At 38.0% G+C, this 26,584-nt stretch overlaps 1 pseudogene; it reads right to left on the reverse strand.

Moving 5' to 3' along the window:
* Window positions 1-21,771: 21,771 nt before the first annotated feature.
* Window positions 21,772-25,950, reverse strand: LOC149913099 (uncharacterized; annotated as a pseudogene).
* Window positions 25,951-26,584: the final 634 nt, after the last annotated feature.

Consider the following 26,584-nt stretch of genomic DNA (forward strand, 5'->3'; position numbering starts at 1 on the left):
TTACAATCTATTATTGAACATCTTGAGTTGGAAGTGATCCAGTGTCAAGGCTTTATAATTTTGGGCTATCTGTATTATATCGGTATGATATATTATATCATAATATCATGTAGTGCAGTGGGAGAAAAAGAGTTAATGATCTACTTCTGTGTACCTGTCCCAGAAGATAAGAAGAACTACATACCCCAGAGGTCTTTGCATTGTGAGAGGAGATACAGCCCTTGGCAAGGCCACGAAACTGGGCTCTCCTTACTTGACCTGAACACGTCTCACCTCAGCATTACAGTAAGGCCTACAGCTTTTGGACACTCTTTCTCTCATTATATTTGATTTATTAACTCCAATTCTATTATATTGTATTATATTGTATTATAGTATGTTATCTTGCATTCTGATATCTTATTTAATAAATTATTTTTTTTCTCCCCAGATTGTTACTGCTGTTATTTTTGGGGCCCATCTCTCTTTCCCTTTATTTTCCCCTCTCTGGAGGCACGGACCCTTGGGTTTCTCTAATCTGCTAGTCACGAAATGAGGCCAAATCAGTCCAAAAACAATTGCCACCCAGCAGGATCACTGAGTCCAATTCCTGGCTCCACACAGGACTATCCAAAATCCAAACTCTATGTCTGAGAACACTATCCAAATATTTCTTGAACTTCAGCACCTTGGGTCTGTGACCATTCTCCTGAGGAGCCTGTTCTAGGTGCAGAGCCTTTCCCTGACACATCCTTGACCCTGACACAGTGCCATTCCATTCTCTTGAATCCTGTTGCTGTCACCAGAGAGCAGATCTCACCTCCCATCATGAGGAGCTTTAGGTTACCATGACTTCTCCCCTCAGCCTCCCCTGCGTTGGACTGAACAAAGTAAGGAACCTCAGCCTCTCCTCATGTGTCTTACCCTCTGGACCCTTCAGCATTGTTGCCCTCCTTTGGGTGCCCTCTAGTAGTTTTTTTGTCCTTGTATTGTGGCATCCAAAAGTACATACAGTGTTTCAGATGCGGCCGCACAGTGCAAAGCAGAATGGGATAATCCCTTCTTTTACATGATGGTAGTGCTGAGCCTGATGCACCTATGGTTATGGCTTGCCCTTTGGCTGCCAAGACACACTGCTGATTCAAATTCAACTGGTTGTCACTTAGAACTTCCAGATCCCTTCCCACAGGGGTGTTCTTCAGATGCTCACCCCCTGGCTGTACTTATATCCAGGGCTGCCGCATTGCAGGTGTGAAATTCAGCACTTGCTCTCATTAAAGTTCATGTAGTTGGTGATTGTCCAGTCCTCCAATCTGTCAAGATCTCCCTATAAGGCCTCTCTGCCCTAGAGGGAGTCAGAAGGTCTTCCCAATTTACTATTGTCAACAAATTTAGTTAACCTGCCTTCAAGTAATCGAGTGAGTGATTAAAACATTTTTAGTTTCTTAAATTGAGCTATGTAAAACCCCACCAATGAATGGCCATCAGCCTGATGCAAATCCATTTACTACAGCTCTTTGTGGCTGATCTGTCAGCCTAACAGATTATATTTTTGTCAGTCTACTGTAAACTGTACATTTTAACCTGAAGGATATTGTAAGAAACTGTATGAGTACTGAAAGTGTTGTTGAAATTCAAAAATAATATATTAACCGACTTCTCTTGGTCAAATAGGAGGATATCGATGTACTAAAAGGAGATTAAATTGGCTAAATGGGACCTTCTCCTCGTAAACCTGTGTTTGCTTTGACCACTGACTGAATTGTCTTTCAGATTTTTTTCAGAAACTCCCAGAATTATTTTCTTCATAAGTACAATTTACATATTTTCAGTTATTAGATGATCTTAAAATGGTGGCTGCATTGAGAACAGGATTTTTGATTAAGAAGGCAACATAAAGACATACACTGCTTAGCATAGGCTACTTTTAATGTCTTGAAACAGATTCTGCAGTGTGATTCTTTAACTGAAGCAAGCATGTAGTTTCCTGCTGAGTCCTACAGATATCCTCAGTCTCCAGCCCAGCTCAGCTGTCACCCTTCTCATAATATCTCCATCTTATTTTTATCTCTGTGTCAAACAAGATGGTGATAATGGCTCTTTGGGATGTTATCCAGAGTCTGTGCCTAGAAGCAGAAAATAAGGTACATGTGATAAGCTTCGTTGCGTGACTTATAGTGGTTTCATGGCTGAACAGGAGGGGCTGACCGGACAGTTGAACAGAAATGAAGTCAGTGCTTTCTTAAAACAGTATCACATATTCTATGGCATTATCTAATACTTTCAGATATCCTTGATCTGCCTGAGATGTTCTCAACACAGAGTGAGTGATGTGGGAAAAGCTAACAGACCCAGTTGTGGTGTAGAATTCTCAGAAATTCAGCGATTGGTAATCATCAACACTGAAAAATGTATTGATTCCAAAAAAGATATTATTATTCTCCATTTCACCCCTGGAAGATGAAGTTCTATAATGCCCAGGTAGTATTTTGGTTTTATATTTATGAGAAATAAAATCCAAACTGCATCCGGAAGTATCAGGCAGTAATTTGCAAATATTGTAATACCTTTTCTATTTACAGATGCTGTAGGTAATAGGTACTTCAGGTTTAGCAAAGTGCATGATTGCTTTTTAAACTGAGCATTTCTTCATAATAATGCATTCTAAATAAATCATTATACTGTAAAGCATCACCTCTCTCTCTAAAGTCCATAAAAGCACTTGCTCTTATTTGGTTTTTAAAAACTAGCTATTAATATTTACATTTGTGACTGTGCACAAATACATAAAATCATTGTAAAAGCCAGAGGTTTAAGTGCCTGGCCTTCCACTCACCAGGTCAGAGAGAACTTTTAGATCTGTCTCAGAGGATTTCTTGCTATTACAAATATGAAAGTGGGATGTTAAAATGAAAAAGAAGCAAATTTAATAATAATAATAATAAATACTTGCAAGGGACAGTGCTCAGCTTGATGGCTCCAGAGAGTGGAAGGAGATTATGTTAAAGCATAAATGGAGTTTTAACATTTTTAAATCCAGAAGGTCTAATCTAATCTAATCCTTTTCAATCCAATTTTTTTAATGCAGCCTAGACATCAGATTAAAGCTTGCACTTTTCTTTTCTAGGCCATTGCAAACAGAATCAGCATCTGTGCTATCTTTCCAATATTCAATGTTTCAAAATAGATTTAAAATGAATCAATTGTAAAGGAAATAAAGGAAAAGCTATACATTGGATGCTAGATAATGTATTTTGACTTCAAAGTGGAACAAATTATAATTCCTGTTGGTAAATATTTTTATTTCTGTTAAAATAACTAACAAAAATAACAACAAAAACTGAAAGTCTGTATTCTTGAACTCAGATAAATCTATAAATTCAATATCTGCACAGAAAGAATTTTTCGGTATAGTAATACATTTTTTCCCAAGTGATTTCACGCCCATAGCTACATAAATAGACTGAATTTCATTTGCTGAGTCTTCCAAGAATGATACTAAAGAAACATACTAACAATCAGATAGAAAGCTTTGCTTACCCTCCTTTGTTTTTTCTGATTGATACATGTTGCTATATAATTACACATTTTGAATTTTAAGTGAATATAAAGTTATTTCACAGTGCTAAACAAAATTCTCTAGTTTACATTGTCCTATAGTGAATATAACCATAGTTTGGCTACTGTACCAGTCACATGGTGAAATACTCATTGCTGATGCAACAAATTTATCCTCCTTTAACATGGTATTTTCTCTAGAGAAAATTTATGACATTCCATAAGAACTTGTCAGTTCTTATATGTTAAGGATAAAATTAAACATGGCCAGAAAGGTGATCACAATGTATGTATATTAGAATATAATTCCGAAAGAACTCAGGGAAGTTAATGACAAAAATCACATGTGGTTTGTCTCCAGCAGGAAGTCAACACAGAATTTACTGAATATTTGAATATTGTTAAAGTTTTCCCCCTGCTCTGAGATTTATGTACCCCCTAAAATTTCTAGTGGCAGAAGTGAATCATTTATAAATGCTGTGAGTGTAAACATGATTTTTATTTCTTTTTAAAAAAAGTTCAGTATGTCTTCTAGAGATAATCCTTAGACTCCTTGCACAGTTCAAATCCAGACCTTGTCTGAATTCCACTGAGTAGGTCTACAAATTTGCTGAAAACAAGAAGGAATACCTCTAAGCTGTTTCTAATCTTTGTGGTATCATTTTTATTTTATTGCCACTATCTCAGATTAGTATTGTTTAAAGGAAGATCAATATGCTATGGCATATAGAGTCATGGAAATGGCTTGTGTTGTTCTGAATTAGTGGATAAAAAAAAAGAATGGGCACTAATGTGATCTCCAGGTGTAGTTAAAGAAGCGCCTGCATGATCTGAATGTATACACTACATAGTAGCACTAAGCATTAATGTTGTTGACAAAATAAATAAAATAATAATTGCAAGCACAGTTTGGCATACTGTAAAACAATTTATTTTACAGAGACCAAAAATTTAGATTATTTAGAATGGCATGTTGGTGTCAAGAACTTTGCATTATATCAAAATTTAGGACAATAACAAGTAATTAAAGAACACTATGGGTCACTACAAGCTACTGCATCTAATGACAGAACCTTCAGTGTCTAATTCCGCAGAAAGTCTGGAACAGTCTTGATGACTACACAAAGTAGCCTTTACCTGAAATGTTTGGAAGTATTTAGAAGTGCACATATGACAATTAATCAGGATGTCTCATGTTCTGCATCCCTTTTTCATACATAAAAAGGACTACTGATGAACAAAATTTAGCCTGTGTTTATACCCTTGAGAGAAAATCTTTCATATCACTTACAAAATCTCAAAATTTATCCTCAAATTGTCTACAAAGATGATATTTTCACTTGATGACATAGTTTTAGGTTTGTTTCATAAACTGCTATTTTCTGTTATGTCCATGTGAATGATGCAAACTTTTATAGACAGAAGTTATGTAAAATCTATCAGTTACTGAAATTCTTAGTACTGACTGACTTATTCTAATAATGATGTTGCTGGGCACATGAGAGCATTTATAGCAAATAGCAATTTTAGACCTTCCTATATTTCAGTCCCTTTCTCTAACATAATATGTAATATTCAAGTAGTATATGATAATTAATAATTAATATATAATAATAATTGATAACTATTGTGTACTATAGCATATAGATTGTATTTATAAATTATAACATATGTAGCATATTGTATAACATATATCACATGTTATATATTATACAAACGTGTGAAATATCCGATATCCAATATTCTATATAATAAGGTTTCCATTTCTCATCACAAATATATGCATACTGGCTAAATTACAACTTGGAATGGAAGAAATGGAATTTGTGCACCACGACCTGCTTTAATTGGATGAAGATCTGAGTAGACAGGGAAATAGAGACTGTAATGCATTTGAATTGGTCCTCTGGCTGGGGGAAATCAAATGACCAAGGATTTGAACTTCACCTGAGAGCAGAAATCCATCCTACAGGATAGACAAAGTTCCTAAAAAGAAGATTGCGGTAATGCTATCATAGAAGTAAGGTTTATTACTATTGAGGCTTGCCAAAAGCTAGCTCACATACAGTCTTCTCTTTCTGAGCTTATGCAATATGGCGTTTGTACAGGCATACTTTTAAAAATAGTGCAAATAAGCTCTACAACATTGTACTTATTACACAAGAAAACTGTAGTAGGCGTGGCGAGGAGACGGTATGTGACGGGGTCAGGTTCCCTATGCTCAGGGCTTGCCAGGTGCTGTCCCATAATAGGACAGCGTGTATGCAAGGGGTGTAGACAAAGCGGGACAAGAATATTTAAGTGCCTGCTACATTTTAATAAACGCCATTTTGCTTCACCTATACCTGGGGTCTGTGTGAGCACTTGTCCCCGACCTGGTTAGGGTCGGTTTCGCTGGCAATGCAGCATCTTACGGGGTAGAAAACGAATGATACAGAGAGAGAGACAACAAACTGATCAGAGTTGGAATAATCAAATCATAGAATGGGTTAGGCTGGAAAAGGCCCTAAGGAGGTTTAGCTCCAACTCCCCTGAAGTGGCAGGGCTGCCACCCACAAGGTCAGGCTACCAGGGCCTTACCCAGACTGTCATTGAGCACCTTTGGGAATGTGGTCATCTGTTCCAGTGCCTCATCACTTCCTGAGTAAAGGATTTCCAGATAACAACTAATTTAAGTCTCCCCTCTTTCAGTTTAACACTTTTCCTCTTGTGCTACTGCCTTCAGATTGTGTAAAAAGTCAGTCTCCCACCTCTCCTCCCAAGCTTTCCTCAAGTACTGGAGGAACACATACAGGTCTGTCCAGAATCTTCTATTCTGCAAGCTAAGCAAGCCCAGCTGTGTCAGCCTGTCCCTGTAGGAGAGGTGCTTCAGTCCAATGTTCATTCTCATGGCCCTCCTCTGGACCGTCTCCAACATCTCCACATCTTCCTTGTGCTGGGTCCTCAGGCCTAGATGCAGTACTGATGTTGAGCTGCACAAGGGCAGAGTAGATGTAGAAAATCATCTCCCTGCCCTGCTGACCACCTCTCTTTTGATGCAGCCCGGGATACAGTTGACATTCTGGACTGCAAGTGCACACTGCTGGCTCAAGTCCAGCTTTTTATCCACCAGTACTCCCAAGTCATTCTTAGCGGGACTGTTCTCCGTGAGTTCTCCTGGTCTGTACTCATGTCTGGGATTGCTCCAACCAAAATTTAGCATCTTGCATGTGGTCTAGTTGAACCTCATTAGGTTCATGTGGGCTTGCTTTTCAAGCTTGTCCAGATCCCTTTGGATGCCAATCTCTTCCTTCTGTTGTGTCAGCTGCACCACTCATCTTGATGTCATCAACAAACTTGCTCAGGGTGCACTCAATCTCACTGTCTATGTTTTTGAATAAGATGATGAAGGGCACCTGTTCCAACACAGACTTCTGGGAGATGGCATTCATAACTGGCCTCCACTTAGACAAAGGACTATTACCATAACACTTTGTCTGCAGTCATCCAAACAATTCCTTATCCGCCACATAGTCCATATTTGCCCAATTTAGAGATAGGGATGAGCAGTGGGTCCATGTCAAAGGCCTTGCAGAAGACCAGGTAGATTACATCAGTTGCTCTTCCTTGCTCTACTGATGCCATGACTCCACGGAAAGACATTGTATTGATTTTGTCATAAACAATCTGCTGTTGGTAAGTATGCAGGCTGTCTCAAATCACCTCCTCATATTGCATGTACCTTGACAAATTTTCCATGAGTATCTGCTTCATGATCTTCCCAGGCATAAAGTTGAGGCTCACCAGCCTGTAGTGCTCTGGATCTTCCTTTCTCCCTTTATTGAAAATGGGAATGATGCTTCCCTTTTTCCAGTCAACAAGGACTTTACCTGCCAGTCACAATTTTTCAAATATTTCGGAGAGTGGTTAGGCAATTCCATGAGCATGTTTCTTCAGGATCCTGGGATGCTGTCCATCTGTATAGACTTGTACACATTTAGTTTCATGAGGAAGTCTTGGACTCGCTCTTCTCTTACAGTGGGAGTAGTGTTGCCCAACTTCTTCCTAGAGGTTCAGGGATGTAACAGACCTGGGAAGCTTGACAGCCAGTGAAGACTCAGGAAAAGAACTTCTCCATGTCTGTTGTTGACAGTTCATTCTTCTCATTTATCGGAGTGGGCAAACTCCCCTTTGCCTCTATCCTCTGGCCACTGTACCTATACAATCTTTTCTTATTTTTCATATCTCTTGCAAAGTTCAGTTCCATCTGTGCCTTGGTTTTCCTTACCCCGTGTCTGCGTGTCTGCGTGGTATCACAATATTCTTCTCTGTCTGCATTTCCTTTCTTCCAATTATGGCACATTTCACTCAGTTTGACCCACAGATCCTTGGTAATTCCTTTATGGACCAGTGTAAGACACTTGCAGCTGCCTTGCCCTTACCTTGCACATCATCCAAGAATGTCTTCTTTTTAGTCTGGAGGCTTTGTGGCATAAGGAGAAATACAAATTGAGTTTCTTTCATCCAAACAAGCTATCAAGGTTTCATACCAGACTAAAAAATGCACAGAATTTTTTTGATAAGTCCTCTGTTGCATACTAATGTAGTCAAAGCATGATTGAAACCAATGAAAAACAAAATGTACTTAAGAATGTAGGGAGAACAAGAAAGTTTTCATTTTGCCACTTTGTGACAGCTTTATTTCTCTACCTCTCCACTCATTCTGACTTTCTGTTGACATTGGTGCTGCTTATCTTTACCAGCCTCCCAAACATATTGATTACCTCTCAAGATGATGCCCCCTTGACTTGCTGCTCTATCTAGATACGTAACACTTGTACATTTTTAGTTACTTCTGTTTGTACACATGGGCCAAATTTATCCTTGGTTTATGGCCAAAGAATTACATCAGGTATAAATTTGTCTCTCTCAATCTGCCTTACTGTTTCCCAAACACAGTCGAGAACTGGCTCCTAATGATATAAAGAGTATTTACAGCATAGGGTTTGACCCTGCACACAGAAAGAAAAAACAGGACCCTAATGGAAAATACAGTTTCTTCATAAGCACAAACATATGACTTTATGTCTTTGTCAAATTCCTTCTTTTTGCCTTCACCTCTAAGTTTTATTCAGCTGACAGGCATAAGAGTATTAAAAGACTCTTGGGCTTATAAACATATTTCTGTGTAGCTTGCTAAAAAATTATGTTATGCCAATAGTTATCTATGCGTATGTGTTAAAACTATAAGCAAAAGTAGAATAAAACTTGTGAGAATCTTTCTATATGGATCTTTTGAAATTCGGTTGTGTCCATCCTATGCCACAAAGTCAATCCTAAAACATTTGTAATCCAATATGCAAATAAAAAATCCATATTTTTTATTATTGTTCCATACTTTTATTTCATTTTATTTATTGTCATGATTAAAAAATTATTAAAAGAAATCCAAATGATAATCCATTTTTTAAAAGCAAAATTATCAAACATTTAAAATAAGTTCATTTTCTATGATTTTTTTTTTTTTTTAAGAAAAAAAAAGGGAGAACACAACAGAAACATATATTTCTTATTTTTTAAATGTCTAAATCCTTTCTTCTGTAGGTATGTTTCATTACAATTATGTACCATTTTTTTCTTACATTGAAGATTTCCTCCTGTCCTCTCCTGCTGTAAAGTCTTTCATTTCTCTGTGATGTGCATCTAGTTACAGCTGTAACTGTTCTCCTATCACACTTCTTTCACAAACATGACATTTATGAAACTTGTAGGAGATCAATTTAAAGCAGACTAAACACTTCTTTGTACAGTAGACTACAAATTTCTTGAGCTTACTGTGTCAGAAGTTGAGGAGGTGAAGATTAATAGCAAATTTAGAAAGAGTTTAGACAAATTTGTGATAACAGATCCTTAAAAAGACAATAAAAACTAATCAGAGATTATAATTTCTATAATTTCAGGACACTGGGGAATTATTAGGGGAATGGAATGGTGGGGCTCACATGCACGATTGAAGTGACCACCACTTTGTTATCAGACTGAATACTGTGTTAGAAGAAGGACTACCACTGTGATCCAGCAGGATGTTTTTCTTTATGAGCATGATACTCCAGGATCTTTTCAGTTTGCATAAAGCATCTCTCCTTTAGCACATCTACTCTCAGTAGATAGCATGTCATTACTGCGACATGCCTCAGGCTTCCTGTCTAGACCAACTTTGCAGTGTTATTCTGAGAGAAGCCTGAAATTGCTTTGTTTGAGGCTGATCATTTGACAGCTTCTGGAAGCAGTAGAGATGCATGAGAACAAATGAGAGCTAAACACAACAGGAGCCACAACAGGAAGGACATGGGTTGTTTGGATGTGTTCTGAACAATTGATCTCAGGCTGCCTTCACCTCCATACTAATGATCTTCTCAAGGCCTCAGCCCTTGTGAATGTAGTAATTCTTTGAATACTAAAAAGTTTCATGTCAGACAAATCCAAGGATTTTCACTGCCTAATTCTGTCTGCTTACATAAATATTTATCATTTTAGTGACAATTTCTTTTGTAGCTGATAAAGCTGTGCTCCTTATTCTTTGCTCAGAAATTCCTGCAGTAAAGCTACCAAGCACATAGCTTTTGTTGTGTATAATTACAGTACTGTGTGCATACCTCTAAAACTGATTTGAAGCTTTCTTTGTGACCCCATGATCTTAAGCTGTCTGTATGCCACTAAGACCCTCAGCGTGAGTTTGAGGAGGAGGATGTCCCCGGGGGACTGCCACAGCAGCTGAGAACTTTGTCATGTTCCAGCGACACTTTAGCAGTGCCCTGCTTCTCCTGGGATCGATACGGAAACCTCTGTGACAGCTTTACACCGAGGTGAGTCTTCTGTGAGTACCCAGCAAGTGTCACATCCAAGTAACACACATCTCTTGGGTCATAATGTAGTATAAGTGATAGAATAACAATTCATTTCAAACCACAGTTCTTATTCTTCATATGCAGAAAATGCAATAGTTCCTTTTAACAGAAGAAAAACAATTTGATAGCTCTCACTCTCTCAGAATGGAAAAATGCTGTTCAATTTGAAGTCATCTGAAACACAAGCAACAGTTTTCAAATGAGATATAATTAAAATGTTTTCTTACCTAGTTATGCCTTCAATGTTTCATAGATTTTTCCTGACCTTTTCTTAACTGTAGGTTAGGCTAACAGAAATGAAGAAACTTATAGTGAAGATTTTATTGTGGTTGAATATCTTTCCTCTTCCTGTTTATACAGGAGTTTTCCTCATGAATTTAAAGCGAGAAAAACAAAACCCAGTCAAACAAAAACCTTCCAAACAGAACACAAGCTACTTTATTTAAGCTTATTATATTAAAAAAGAAATTTTAAAAGTTGTTAATCACTTCTCCAAAGCACTAGCAGATATAGTACATTCAATTAATTCAGTTGTTTTATGCAGTTTCTTTGTTTTTGAAAGGTAAATACATAGAAACAGTGACTCAATCATTAGTATTACAAATTCAGTAGGAGTTCTGTTTCAATTAGATTGTACAACATAACATTGAAAACAGCTTTCTAATGCCAGTATTTTTAAAATTGTGGAGCCTTTCTCCTCTCGTTACCAAATTGTTTACTGTGATGGAATTGTATCTTCTAGTTCCTTTTTCCTGAAGTAATCTATAGCAAATTTTATATCAGAAAAGTATTACACATTTTATTTATATAGTTACACTAAGGCTTGCATATGTTTTCAACTTCTTAATGTAAAGTCTGAAAACTAGGTCACAAGTGTGTGAAAATTTTGACTTTAATTTACATAATTCATATTACAGTAACTGAGAAATATTTTCTCTGACCAGCAGATATAGCAGGCAGAAAATAGAAGTCACCTTTTAAAGACATCTCTAATATTAATGTGCAATAATCTAATTAAAATTTTGTTCATTTCTGGTGTAATAATCCATGATTGTTCTTTACTTTCTTTCCTTAGGAGATTTATTTTCATCATAAAACATCTTACAGGCAGATTCTTCATATTTATCTTGTATTTTCTCTTTTAAAAATATTGCTTTGCTACTGTACCGTATACTTTCAGCGACATTTCAAATCCATAGCTGTGGGAATCTGACTTCTATATTCTTGAAAACTCTTGATTCCCAGAGCAGTTTTGAGTATAACAGCGATAAAAAAATGTAGATGAGCAACAGAACTTACTGAAAGCAGGACACACTGTAATATGTGATGTACTCCAGATGCTATTGGTAGTGAAACAATTGTACCAATATGAGGAGAATATGTTTGACTTCCTATATTCAAGTAAAGTTATTTTCCAAACAACTGTGATTTTAATCTATTTTTGAAGTAAATCAACATAAATATGAAGTGACTGTAATAGTAATGAGATGAGAAGTAACAAAATCTGAAAGTTTGAATATTTGCAGACTTCTTTCTTTTTATAGCGGGGACTCAGGAAGATATATATATATATATATATAGTCATGGTTCTTATTGTGTATTGTGTCTTTGGTAAATACTTGGCATTTATCTCATGCTCCACAAGCAAAGTCCCATTGTGAGCAGTTGACTACCATTTTAACATAAAGAATCAGAGAAAAGGGATGAAGAGTCTTGTCATCCAGCCTCCTTTGCCCATGTCTTGTCCTTGGGAAATACAGCACTATAGACATTTCCTCTTGTCTCTCATTTTACTGAGCTTTAAGTGGACATATTGCAATGCTATTGCTTAAACTGTAAGTATGGAAAGAAAATCCTCCAATTTGTGTTCCTTTGCTCACAAGCAAAGATATTTTCTTTACTATTGAAGGAAAATACCAATGTGATTAAAATTTGGTGAGCTTCGTACTACCGGCCTAGCTTTCCCTTTAATAGAGAATAAAATATTTGTACTACAGAAAAAGTTCATGGAAGTATAATTATGATAATCAATAGAAATTTGATGTGAAGCATACAGCTCAGATATTAAACATTTCCCTGTGCTGTTGTCCAGCTTGGTAGCTTCTGAGACTGATCATTAAGTCATATGGCAGTGCAGCTTGACATTATTTGTTGATGATTGCTGTTCTTTTAACAAATGTACTATTTGTTTATGAAACTAGGTTATATTGTTGAAAGGACATACAGATTTATTACTGTGCAGTCCTTCTTCTACAAAAATTGAACTAATGCTTATTTTGAATGAAATACTCTGGAATAATACAATGGAATAGTTAACATTAGTGAACATAGTTAACAAAGGAGGAATTTTCTTAAAGTGCCTCTGAAATGAGACAGAGAGGTTAACATCACCAATCCTGTTAGGAGTCCTGAATGCCTAAGGAGCAAAAAGCCTTGGCTAGAATTCATATTCAAGCTCCTGTGATGGGAAATTTTACATTTAGAACTGATGGTACAAGAAACCCCAGGAATAATCATTATTGGATATTGACTAAACATTTAAGATCTGTAATCTGCAGAAGCAAAAGCTGCAAGATAGAAGCAGCAGAACTATGTGAACAGTGAAAACCTCAGAAAATTGCAGGTTGCAGTGTGTTTCAGGAAAACATAGATTGAAAGCTTGAAGCCCCAACTTACACAGAAACACAGAGAGAGAAGGAAGGAAGGAAATTTACTGATTGCTTATGATTCTCTCCATCCAAAGTGTACAGTGAAATTAAAAAGAAACCTTCAGACTCTGTAAATATTTTAAATTGTCGATAAATTTAAGCCTCCCTCTGGTAGAAGTGACATCTTCATGTTAATTCTAACAGTTGTCTTAAATATGAAATATTGAAAATAATCTGTCCACAGTAGGAAGAAAAAAATATTATGACCCTTGAAGTTCATTGTTCTATGCACTGGCAACTCCTGCTGGCAGATTGACAGCAGTGTAAACTGAGATCTACTAATTAACACAGCTGTTGAATTCTCTCAGAAATTATTTCACACCTGCCCCATCTTTTTCTTCCTAAGTGTGAATTACAGTAATGTCTAAAGAATTAACTGGGTGGATATTCCGTGCTATTGGACTTGGTGGAATAAATAAGTTACAAATCATCTTATAAGGCTATGTGAGGCATATCCAGGGAAATGCTACTGGATCTAAGTGCTAAATCTTGGACAGTGTTACAGGTGTTCTGGGCACTTGAGTCCCGCTGAGTTCCTACAGCATGGCTGTAGACAAGAATAAAGGTCCTGGCTGGGCTGCTGAGGGTCATGGAGTGGATGAGAGTTTTGGGGGGCTGGTTGTGTCAGAGAAGGTTCAGTGATTCCCTCAGGACATTCATGAGAGGATAAGTTAAAGCTGTCCAGAACATCATCAGTAATTTAGTCTCCCAAGGGGTATTTTTGTCTCCATTTAGAATGCCCATGGCCACCCAGCTCCACTGTCCTTCAAGTCACAGTACAGTGCTCTTTCCTTCATGCTTTGCTAGTTCTTCTGCATGGTACAGTGACCACAGATTGTCTCCTTCTCCAAATTGGGATATACATCCCATAAAACATTCAGAACAATACAACTGTTTTTTTTAATACCTTATCTGTACGAACTTTCTCAGCAGCAGTACAGGAATTAGCAGGATAAACACTGTTTTCCTTACATTCCCAATGGGGAACCTGCAACAGTGAGATGCTAAGCAGTTTCCTGAGGCTGTGGTTTCACAAAGTGGATGTCTAGTGTACCTGGCACCAGATGTACCTGAAGGAGAGAATAGGTTTCTTAGGGACGTAATTGTTTTGCTGGCACACTTTTCAAACAACTATCTTGTCCCCACAGGCAGCATTTGTAACCACTCTTTCTGTCCCGTTTACTCTCCCCAAAAGAATTGCCACCTTTAGAAGACTGTCAGACCTCTACCAAATGACTGAGAAGATATTCATTTTGTTTTCTTGCTTGGTTTCACAGCTTCCTTCTTAATCCAGCAAACCACTGCAGGTACTGCTGGACAGACTTGGGGTGGTGGAGGATACAGGAATGGAAGTTTTGCATTTGCCATGAAGTTGCATGGAAGAAATGACAGAGTGGCATTTATAATCAGATTAGAAATGAGGGGAGATGAGGGGTTTCCTAATGGAGAAGTGGTGGTCCTCTTTCCTGTCTTCAGCAAGTATACGTAGGGCAAATCAACTGATCCTGCAGAGTCTACTGAGAAGCAGATAACCCTGAAGGCCTGTATTTTTCCTGCTGCTTGATAGGTGATAAGTAGAGGAAAAATAAAAAATAAGAGACAAGATCCTTATGTTTAAGAAGGTTTGTAGTCAAGATGTTAAATACAGAATGAATGAAAATAATTAAACTTTTGTCATGGTTTTGTGATTTTTGGTTATCGGTATTCTATATCATAACATCATGTAGTGCACTGGGAGTTAAAGACTTAATGGTCCCGTTCCAGAGACTGCTGATATTTGAGTTCCTGATTCTGAGAAGAGAACTGCATACTCCAGTGGACTTTGTGTTTCTATTTTCTGTTCAGTGGGAAAGATAAAAACTATTTGCAGATCATGAGACCGTAGCCAGCAGGGAGAAGGAGGTGATTGTCCCCCTCTGCTCGATTCTTGTGAGGTCCCATCTGCAGAACTGCATCCAGGCCTGGGGTCCCCAGTACGGGAAGCACGTGGAACTCTTGGAGCGGGTCCAGAGGAGGCCCACTAAGATGATCAGAGGGCTGGAGCACCTCTCCTATGAGGAAAGGTTGAGGGGACTGGGATTGTTTAGCTTGAAGAAGAGAAGGCTCCGGGGAAACCTCATTGCAGCCTTCCTGTACTTGAAGGGAGCGTATAGGCAGGAGGGGGAATGGCTGTTTACGAGGGTGGATAATGATAGGACAAGGGGCAATAATTTTAAACTGAGACAGGGGAGGTTTAGGTTCGATTTTAGGAGGAAGTTTTATACTCAGAGGGTGGTGACTCACTGGAACAGATTTCCCAAGGACGTGGATGCCCCATCCCTGAAGGCACTCAAGGCCAGACTGGATGTGACTCTGGGCAGCCTGGTCTAGTGGTTGGCAACTCTGCACATAGCAGGGGGGTTGAAACTAGATGGTCACTGTGGTTCTTTTCAACCCAGGGCACTCTATGATTCTATGATTCTATGATTCCTACTCATCTCTGCAGGAATCGCTAGGTTCACATTCAGCATTAGAGTAAGGCCTTCAGTTTTTGAAAACTCTCTCTCATTTTATTTGATTTATTAGCTTCAATTCCAATTATACTGTATTATATTGTGTTACTCTGCATTCTGATACCTTATTCAGTAAATTAACTTTCCTCCTCAGATCATTGCCACAGTTTTGTTTTATGGCCCATCTTCCTGCCCTTCCCCCTTTCCCTTTTTCCCCTCTCCCAAGGCATGGATCTGTGGATCCCTCCATCCCATTAGTCACAGAACCAGGCTGAACCAGCCCATAAACTGTTGACTGTTTTGTGTGCATTACAATACCTGTTCCATGTATCACACCCCCTTAGAAGTGTTAGAATATATTAGTATTATTTTAAGAAACTTACGATTTAACTATGAGGAAGACCATGCTTCAGAAATATGGGAAACTCTAAAATCTATTGTGACATGTATAGACCAAGTAATATTTCATACTTAATTCTGTTTTCATCTTTATCACTTCCAGTTGAAAAATATGCAGCTGTAGTTGCTAAAAAACAAAAATAAGAACAATAAAGAAATAATACACAAAGCCAAACCAAACCAAACTAACTAAACCAAACCAAACAAAACAAAACAAAAAAGAAACCAAAATAAGCAGTAATGAAAAACACCAAATGAAGAGATTTTTCCCCAAGGAAAGGGTTAATGGAAGAAAGGCAAAATAATGCAACTAAATAAATCTGTCACTCCAAGGAAAGACAAGTAACAGACTTCATTGTAACAAAAATGCATCATTAAGCTGACTGAAATGCTCTGTTTAAGCATTGCAAACTGCTTGTAATTAATGATTTCTATCAAAACATTTGATATTTCCTTGGAAAAACTTCATAGACAGGAGCAGATAAATAGGTAAATGCCTAGTTTCTAACAGCATTAAAGGATGAACGATTGAGACTATTTTGTATGTTTCAATAATAGGTCCAGTGTAAATAATTAAAAGTATAAAACTAGTGCAAAGATAGCATAATTGTACTGCTAATAAGAAGAGTATTGTGCAGCCATGTCTTTCCAGTGCTACCAGATGGATACTGTCTTCTTGCCTCCCCTATTGATTCTACTGCAAAAGCACGGAGATGAGATGCGCTCACAAAGCTACGTAAGCCAAGAAATCAGGAAGAGAATAGGGAGAAGTTCAAAAGCTGTTGAATTAAACATTTCAGAATTCAGATATTCATGACAGAGATAAAAAGAAAAAGGAGGGAGGAAGGCAGTCCAGTAGTTGGACACATCTTTAGCACTTCTTATTGAATTATCCATGCTCGAAGTTTTGTCAAAAGGAGCATCCACGACACTCTGAGCATCCCGAATTTAGATATCATCCAATTTGACCAAATGATATTATTTGGTGTGAATAAGAAGTACTTAAGGAGACAAACAAAATTTTTGACAGAAAGATGGCAGTTTTTTGAGATAGTCTGAGATGGCAGGGCCTGCAATTCATCCTTGGAGAGTTATACTAGTGAGGAAGGAATGTCAGGACAAACAGCATCTTCAAGCGGACAAAATTCCTTAGACTTTAAACCTTACCTGGAGCCTTCAGCTTCATTCTTTACACAAGTACAATATTCTAGCTGTTAATGGTGTTTGCAAAAGGGCCACAACCTATTTGTTTCTTCAAAACCTCTCATTTCCCTGTATTTGCTTTCACTAATGTGTGGTAGATGTGGCACAGTAAAAGCACATAGAACCTATAAAACATACTTCCTTTTTAGCTTGCGCATTTGTACTCTATAGAGAATTTAGGTGCTATCACCCACTCACTGGAGTCACACGTGAATGCACAGCAGGGATTTGTCATTTGGTTGACAATTAACTGCAAGACCTTATGAACCTGGACACCAAAATTTGTGGCTTTTACAACTTACTCATCATCCACCTTGAAGGAAATGAGAGGACCGATAAATCACTCCAATTAATCACGCCCCTCCCCCTAAAAAATGTAGTCGAAGCACTCCAGAAAGAAAGCCATATGGCACAATCATGTCAGATTTGTTTAAATAAGCTGTTCCTAGAAACAGTGGTACTGTAATACCAGATTTCCATATACTGAATCAATATTTGAGTGTTTGAGACCAGATGTTTTATAAGATGCCATTAAGTGCACAGAGCACATTAACAGGTTCAAAACAGGCTGTGGAGGGTTGCTCAGATCCTGTGTCTCCACTTGCATTCTTCAGTCTCACAGCACCGACATATACTCTCCTAACTATTTTGATTGGATTCAGCAGACCTAAACAGATTGTGACTACCGTGCCTTGTTTTTTCTTGAAGAGTTTTATACATTTAGGACCAGCAATAGCAAACTAATGAACTGCTTGTTTATTTGAACTACCGCTCCTGTTCGATGTGCTTGTTGGATTACACAATCTTTGAGAGGTCTCATTTTTGCATTGTATTGTTTCTAGGCTGCGATGCAATGATTTTAGCTGTACATTAATGAACATCTGCATGGTCGGTGACATTTCTCTGTCATTCTACTTAAGACTGAAAAGCATAGTATATACTGGCTGGAATACAGTTTGTGCAAGCATAGAAGAAGGCACATGCTTTATCATATTTTTTATCAGTTTGGTGTTTAGCTTCTTTGGCAAGAATATATCAGAAGTGGAATTAAAATTATTCTGTGCGTTGTAACTCCATTACGTCACATTGTATATGATAATACATATCTTTGCATTAATCAGCATTTTTAAGTATCTATCTGAAAAACGGAATGTTTTATGGTCTACTGAGAATTATATATCTTCCTAAATTGTACTGTTTTGTATGAATAAAATCCAAGTTATGTATAACCCTTCTGTGTGCAAAAGGCTGAATTCTTTGAGATAGGGCAAATGATAATTCTTTGAATATTTTTCTGAGACAAAAGCAAATAGTGTATATCTATATAAAGAAACTGTTTGAAACCTTTAGACTGGTGGGTTGACAAATTACAGAAGTATACCTTTCGGTGTCTTCTTTTTTTTTTTTTTTAATTCTCCACTGCCTTCTCTCAGGACAGCTGGTGCCTGCTCACTCAGATGAATATCAGTTTTTCTTGCTACTCAAGTGAATTAGCTTCTTCCAGTATCTTGATAATACACAATGTGAGTTCTGTATATTATTAACCATATTTTATAACCTGTAAATAATTTTAAATAAATTATCACTATGCTTACAACAACTTTCCTATTCAAAAAGGCAATGGTTTAAAAGACAGTTTGTAGAGGTCACAATATGGATTTGACTGAACAGTTACTCTTGTTTTGTTTTTGGTGTTTCTGTTTGAACAAATAATTTGAAATGTGGATGCCAAGTCTGAAAATGAAAACTGTTTGTTATTCATGACGAGGAGTAGGCTGATTTTCTTTAGGCTTTAGTTGTAATTTGTGGAGACTACATCATTTACCCATCACAACATCCTGAGGGAACTGGGTCTGGTTAGTCTTGTGGCAAGGAGGCTGAGTGGAGATGTCATAACTCTCTACAATTACTAACTTATCCTGCAATCAGAAAATTGTAAAATGTCACAGGTTGGTAGGGACTCACTGAGATCATTGAGACCAACTCCCAGCTCCACACAGGGCCATCCAAAATTTGAACCCTATGTCTGAGAGAATTGTCCAAACATTTCCTGAACTCTGGTGGACTGGGGCTGTGACCAGTGCCCTGGACATCCAGTTCCAGGGTCTGACTCCCCTCTGGGGCAGAATCTCTCCCTAACTCCCATCTGATCCTCCCCACAGCCCATGCTGTTCACTTTAGCTCTGTCGTTACCATTAGAGAGCAATAGTCAGTGCTATGAGCCCCTTGAGGAGCTGCAGCTGCTATGAGGGCTCCCCTCAGTCTTCTCTGCCCTTTATTGGCTAACTATCAGCTATATGATAGTATGTTATGTATGTAACAGTGTGATTATTATGGCTATTAGAAGAAAACACATTTTCAGCTTGGAAAATGCAGAAAAAAATTCAAAATGAACTATTTTATTTGTCTATATTTTACAATAATAAATCAAATACAAATATTCTAAATAGTTTTATAATGAAAATAAGGTATTTAATTTCAAGTCAGTTATAATTTTAGACTCTACCATGTAAAACAGTAAATGTAATTTATTTCAACTGTGCTCCCATTCTCTTCCAAGACCAATAATTCAAAATTAAATTAAGAAAGCACCAAGAACTCTTCTTTTAAAAAAAATAAGGACTCTCATAAGGCTTCTACAACCACATTCAACCTTGGAAGGGATGATCCAGAAAGACTCTATATTTTAATAAGGAAATAGGATATTTTCACAGAGTTATCTAGATCAGTCTGTATCCTGACAGGGCAGTAGGTCTGCAGGCCACCAGCCCAAAGAAAGGGAAGGGGAAAAGGGGGAGAGTAGGGAGATGGAAGCTGTGCCCAAAAACAGAACAGCAGCAACGATCTGAGGAGGAAGTTAATTTTACTAAATATGATATTGGAATGCAAGATAACAGAATAGAATACAATATAATTGGAATTGAGGCTAATAAATCAAATAAAATGAGGGAGAGAATGTCCAAACTGGAAAGCCTTACTTTGAATTGAACGTGGAATTGCTGGGGAACCACTCACATACTGCCAGGCAATGAGAGAGAATCCTGTCACTTGTGGGTCTTATCTTCCCCTCTGAACATAGTATTGTCCTCTGAGGTATGTAGTTCTTCTCTTCTGAGGATCAGGCATCTGGAAGTCATTCCACAGAACTGGAGTATTAACTTTTTTATTTATCTTTAATTCCACAAGCTTTACAGAATGTTATGATGTGGAGTACTGATAATAAAAATCATAAAACCATGACAGATATAAGGAGCCTGGACCAGGTCCTAAGTAAAGAATTGTTTAAAAAAATGAAAGACTATGTGTTTTAATCACAATAAAATTCTTCAATATTTTAAAGTTATTTTCAAATTTAAACTCAGGCATAGAAATCTTTATCTGTGAAATATTTGGTAACATATAGTCCCAAGTAGATTTAAAATCAATGTTTGAAAATGAGAATTACTCATGCTACAGAAACTCAAATATACATATGTATGTATTTATTAAATACATACATGTTTACTGTATATTTCATAGAACATAGAATAATACAATGGTTTGAGTTGGAAGAGACTTTTAAGATCATCTAGTTCCAATCCCCTGCTATAGGTGGGGACACCTCCCACTAGACTAATTTGCTCAAAGCCCCCTCCAGCCTGACCTTCCAAGGAGGGGGCATTCACAGCCTCATTGATCAACCCATTCCAGTGTCTCACCACCCTCATACTAAATAATTTCTTCCTGATATCTAGTCTAAGTTGACCCTCTTCCACTTTAAAACCATTTCTGCTTGTCCTGTCACTACCTGACCTTATTAAAAGTCCCTCTCCAGCTTTCGTAGGCCTCCTTCAGCTACTGGAAGGCTATAAGGTCATCCTGGAGCTTTCTTTTCTCCCAGCTGAAGAGCCCCAGCTCTCTCAGCCTGTCCCCATATCAAGCAAATAGATATATAAATAGTAATTTTAAGATAATCTAAATTTTAGCAAATTCTTATTATATGGACATTGAAAAAGAATTGGTAAATTTTTCCTAGTCTATGATACATTTAGTTAAGAAGTTGAGACTGTTAATGTGGTAAGTTGTGAGCTTAACAAAATATCAACATTTAACTAAAAATCATTGAATAACAGTCCTGTTGGTCTTTTCGACTTTTTTTCACTTATGATTAAATCATTCTGGGTGCTGACAGAGCCAGATCCGCCCTGCAGCCTGAGCCCCAGTTGGTCACATGTTGCTTATGGAGCTGTGTCTGGATGGCACAGCAGTTCCTGTGGTTGCAGAGGCCATCAGGGATGTAGGTACTGTGCCTCTGTGCTGGGTGGAGGCTGTGACAGTTCCTCTCTATCCCTTCTCAGCCTTCAATGCCCATCACTGAGCAAAGACTGTGTGTTCAGCCTGCCCTGGGCTGCCAGAGTGCTGGCCCCCTGCCCAGTACTGATGACTGGGTTGGGCCCTCACCCTACAGGGCAGAGTCGTTGCCACTGGGCAGAGCGGGAGGGGACACGGGAGTCCCCAGGCAGATCATCAAGTGCCAAAATGGAGAGCATGAACTGGTTTTGCTATTTTAAAAAGTGCTGAGGTTTTTATTATTTTGTGTTGTCCTTTAAAATTGCTGAAGTGGTGAAGCAAAAGTCCTAATGAAGCAACTGGAATGGACCTTCTTGCTGCATTTCAGTCCTTCTTCCCATCCAAACCAAAGTCTTCTGGTTATCCGAAGGAACAGCTGCCTCTGTGACTTCTCTGTCACCGCTTGGAGGCTGCAGGGAGCTCAGTCTGCTGGACTCCTCCTGCTGTCCCAGCACAGCAGCTCAGAGGATGCCAGTCCCAGTCCCCTCCTTTTCCTCAGAGCTTGGGAAAGAGGAAGTGAGAGGTCCTGGGGAAGGATGAGGATGGTGAATGGAAAGAAAGGGCAGTAGGGTGTGGGCACTTGCATGGGGGCTCTCTGGCAGATGGTGACTGCTCAATGCCAAGATCAAAACTGAGAGCCACTGGTGTGCCACTCATAGATGTAGCATGTCTCCAGGCAGACATGATGTGGAGGTGCCTGCCATGCCCCGATGGAGGTGGATTCATCTCTATGAGCTCTTCCTCTGGAGGAATGTCCACCTCCGTGGGCTCAATGCTGCAGTCAGGTGGATTGACATCCATTGGCTCCAGTTTGCTGCTGCTCCCCTGAAGCCTTGGCTTCTTTGGTGAAGGAGGATCCATCCTCCTCTACTAAGGACAACATAAATGGTGGGAAGGGACTTTCAAAACTGCTCCTGGGACCACAAGCATACTAAGACACTAGTTGGTTAACAAGTGGTGTTCTGTTGTCAGGGAGCCTGTATTTATAGTGGTTGTCAGGGAGGTGTCTCATGACATCAGAAAGCCATGGCGGTATGACCCTAAGAATGTCCCATGATGACCAAAATATGGCTGTGCTGGGCGTGGGGAGGTTGCAAACTGAGAGCTGCCCTGTGTGCCACTTTGGGGGTTCTTCAGGGCTCCCTTTTTGAACCAGTTCTCTTTAATGTTTTCACTGATGATGCCAGTGAAGATCAGAAAGTTATATTAAATTTGTGGATGGTGCTAAATTGGAAGGATTGTTGCCTCCCTTGAGGGTAGAGAGCACTCGCACCAAGGTCTTGACAAATTCAAAGATGGTCACTGCCTGCATGAAGCAGGGCAAGTTCTGGGTTCTGCAGCTGGGATGAGGCTATGTGTATAGGATGGGGAAGGAGAGTCTGGAGAGCAGCCCCACTGAAAGGGACCTGGGGCTTCTGGTTGGTGTCAAGTTGTCCATGTGTCACAGTGTGCCCTGGCAGCCAGAAGTGCCACTCATCCCCTGGGGTGCATCAGGTCCATTGCTGCCAGCCAGGCGAGGGAAGAGGTTGTCCCACTGTGCTCTGCCTGCTGCAGCCTCCAGCACTGCTTGTGGGTTTGGGCACCAGAATATAAGAAGGACATAAAACTATGAAAGAGCATCCAGAGGAGGGCTACAGAGATAGAACATTTTAAGGACATAAAGCTGAGAAATGATATAGATCTGTGTGTGAGTATTTGCTTTTTCATATATAACATTCTCATTTCAAACATACTTTTTGCTCAGACATGCACACTGACATAGGTATGTTTTTTTAAGGCAAAATAAACTAAAGATGTATGTATTCCTTTTCAAAAATCTTCTATGCTTTAATAATTAATTTTAGCATTATGTGGTGCAAGATACAAATAATGTTTAATTTGCAACACTCTTTTGACCAAAATTTTGTGGAATAAATATTATTGAAGCTTGAGTCTAATTAGATTAAAATAAAAGAAGTAATATCTGTACTTAAAGGAACAAATTCAATAGTTAAGAAAAATCCAAAATACTTCTCAGAGAATTCTATTCATGAATGAGGGTGGAAAAGGGAGATCTTGATAAGATAATGTATGTCAAAATCCTACAGATATTTTAGTAATCTGTAAAGGTGATCTCATTTCAGCTTAATGTTCAGTTGATAATGTTCAGACTGTGAATCCAGAGCTCTATCTGCCTATAGCAAATACTGGTTCAGTGTCATCAGCTCAGCTGAAAATAAAAAGCAAGTAACTTTTAAAAATCTAACGACTGGCTTGTCCTTCACAGCAAAATAATCACCAAAACAATTAAACTTTGAAGTGTGCTTGCCTTCATAGACAAACCAATTTTATAAACATTATGTGTCTGTACTCTGAAGTCAACATATCAGAATTCTGCTGTTTTTATTGGTAATAATATTTAGACCTGCATTTCTTCACTGTAAGTATAGTTTGCTAACTGAGTTAAAGATAGAGAAACAATTTACTGAGTACTGTCTTTACCACTCAATGTTAAAAAAAAATATTTCCTTTCTTGACAAAAAGTATAATTTATGTTCATTACTGCTGCGCTTTTGTTGGTGGCAAAATCTCCTATGAACAATACAGACATTTCTTTGTTACTAGTTTACATTTAAAAGTGAATATTACTTTAGAGCACTGTGGGAGACATCTTGAAATCTTTGACATATCTGATCCAGAAAATGAAACGTGAAAATGATTTACTGTTCATTTTCTCTGAGTTTTAAATTCATAAGCATTTGACCAATTAATTTCAGGTCATAGAATAATTCAGGTTGGAAGAGAGCTCTGGATGTCATTCTCTAAATATATGTACATATAAGTTGCTTGTGTTCAATTAGAAACAAAAAGCCCCAACACTTCAGTATCCACTTCAGAGTTCAACATTTTACTGACTTCAGTAAAAGGTCCAGTTCAGAAGGAAAGTAGAAATTAAGATGATGTAATTAAGCTGCTAATACTTACCTAAAACATTTGTGGGACAAACCCTTCATCTCTAACCAACAATACAGTCTATCTATTTAGGTCATCTAAAGATGTACTAAGACTTTAATTTCATCTGTGCATCTGTTGTACAAATATTTTAAACTTTATATTTTAAATAAAAATAAAGATATATAAATACAATGTAAGGACAAAATACACCTAAATATTTGGGTTTGATTACTGCCTTGGTCATTAGCTGCTTGCTAATTACTATCAACTTTCTTTCTAAAACTAATGCCAGAAAAAATGTCTTTTGATCACTTTAAAGTGTAATTATAACACAGGAAGACATTTCCCTTACCTCCAATATGATAATTTTTACTTTGTTCCTTTCTCTTTTTAAATAATAGCAATAGTAAACTAGGGCTTGTAGGTACATTTCATAGCTGGAAAAAGACATAGAGGAAAAAGAAATAGAAAGAGCAGAAGGGAAGACTTAATGAGGTCACTCTCCAAAAGGTTTTAAGCATTTTACCTTTCAGTCTGCAGAATCTTTAGCAAAAAGATTTTGTTGGTAGTTACTTCCTAAAAGAACAGGACTTGCTAAGAAGAGGACTCCTAAAAAATGAACATTCACCAGGATGTTGATAGTAGGCAGCCTTGAAAAGTAGTGCCTCCCAAAGGCTTACAAACCTTGAAATTAAACCCTGAGCTGTGTTGCGGAGTTTTCTCTTCACCAACAACAACCAACAATTTAATCCTTATACCAACTACTAGGAAGGCAAAAAAGAATGAGATTATTCAAGACTGGTCCATGTGTATTTGTTAGTTGACTGTTATTTTTTAATACAATAAAGCATGCTTAGAAAATCCTCTTGCTTGAACTAGAATAATATATATATACATGCACATACATATGTACCTATATGTGTATATATATCTGTATATAATACCTGGATGGTATTAGCATATATATATATGCATGCAGATATCTATATAGAAAATTGTACAAAAGTTCTATATTCAGTGTCCACTGACGTGTTACAAACATCTGTCCAGGATGACATAGGAATATATAATTCTACCTTTGGGTAAGGAGTGGACTAGATAAAATTCTGTAGTCGATTTATCCTCATATTTCCAAAACTCTATTACATGAAATCTCAACAACCTGCTCTACTCCTTCAGTACTCTTATTACAAAAAACTTTTTCCTTATGACCAATCTAAATCTTCATTCTTTAATCCAAAACCATTTCCCCTTGTCCTGTCATGGCACACCTTGTTAAAGAGTCTGTCCCCTTTCTTCTTACAGACTCCTTTTACACACTGCAAGGCCTCTCTTAGATCTTCCTGGAGTCTTCTCCAGGCTGAACAGCCCCAGCTCTTTCAGCCTGTTCATGTAGGAGAGGTGCCCCATGCCTTGGATGATTGCTGTGGTCCTCGTCTGGATACGCTCCAACAGATTCATGCCTGTCCTGTATTGAGGACTCCACATCTGAATGCAGTACCCCAGGTGAGGTCTCACCTATGCAGAGTAGGGGAGCAGGATCTCTTCCCTTGACCTGCTGGACACGCTCCTTTTAATGCAGCCCAGGGTATAGACTGACAGAATTAGTATGATCTCTCTACTCTCCTTATTCATCTGTCCTTATGGTATTTCTTGTGATAATCCTTGTGGTAATTGGGCAATTTTGACATTTACTGAAGGACTTCTTTGGAGTGCTGAAATGTCTTATTGCAAAATTTCAGAATTGGGAAGTTTTTTGATAGTATTTTTTCTTCCTTTATATTCTATGTATATATGTAGCCACTTAACCGCTTTACTGTGTGTGATGCTACAGTTGTCTCATACTGCAAAGCAGTAACACTTTGAGGTAGGAAATGCATTTCCATCAACTTGAAGTAGCAGCTGTTCAGCTGCAAGAATTCATTTGGTATGCTGCATTTGTATCCTGGTCTGATCTGTAAATAGTACTGCTGTAGTGTTTTCAGGCACTCAAGATCTTTTTAGAATTACATGCCAACTGTAAAAAAGCTTGAGCCCACAGAACCATTGTAATTACTTAAGACAGAAAGCTATTTGGCTGATTTTCAAAATACCT

Source organism: Phasianus colchicus, chromosome Z, assembly GCF_987193195.1.
Source record: "Phasianus colchicus chromosome Z, bPhaCol1.hap1.1, whole genome shotgun sequence".
Classification (NCBI taxonomy): Eukaryota; Metazoa; Chordata; class Aves; order Galliformes; family Phasianidae; genus Phasianus; species Phasianus colchicus.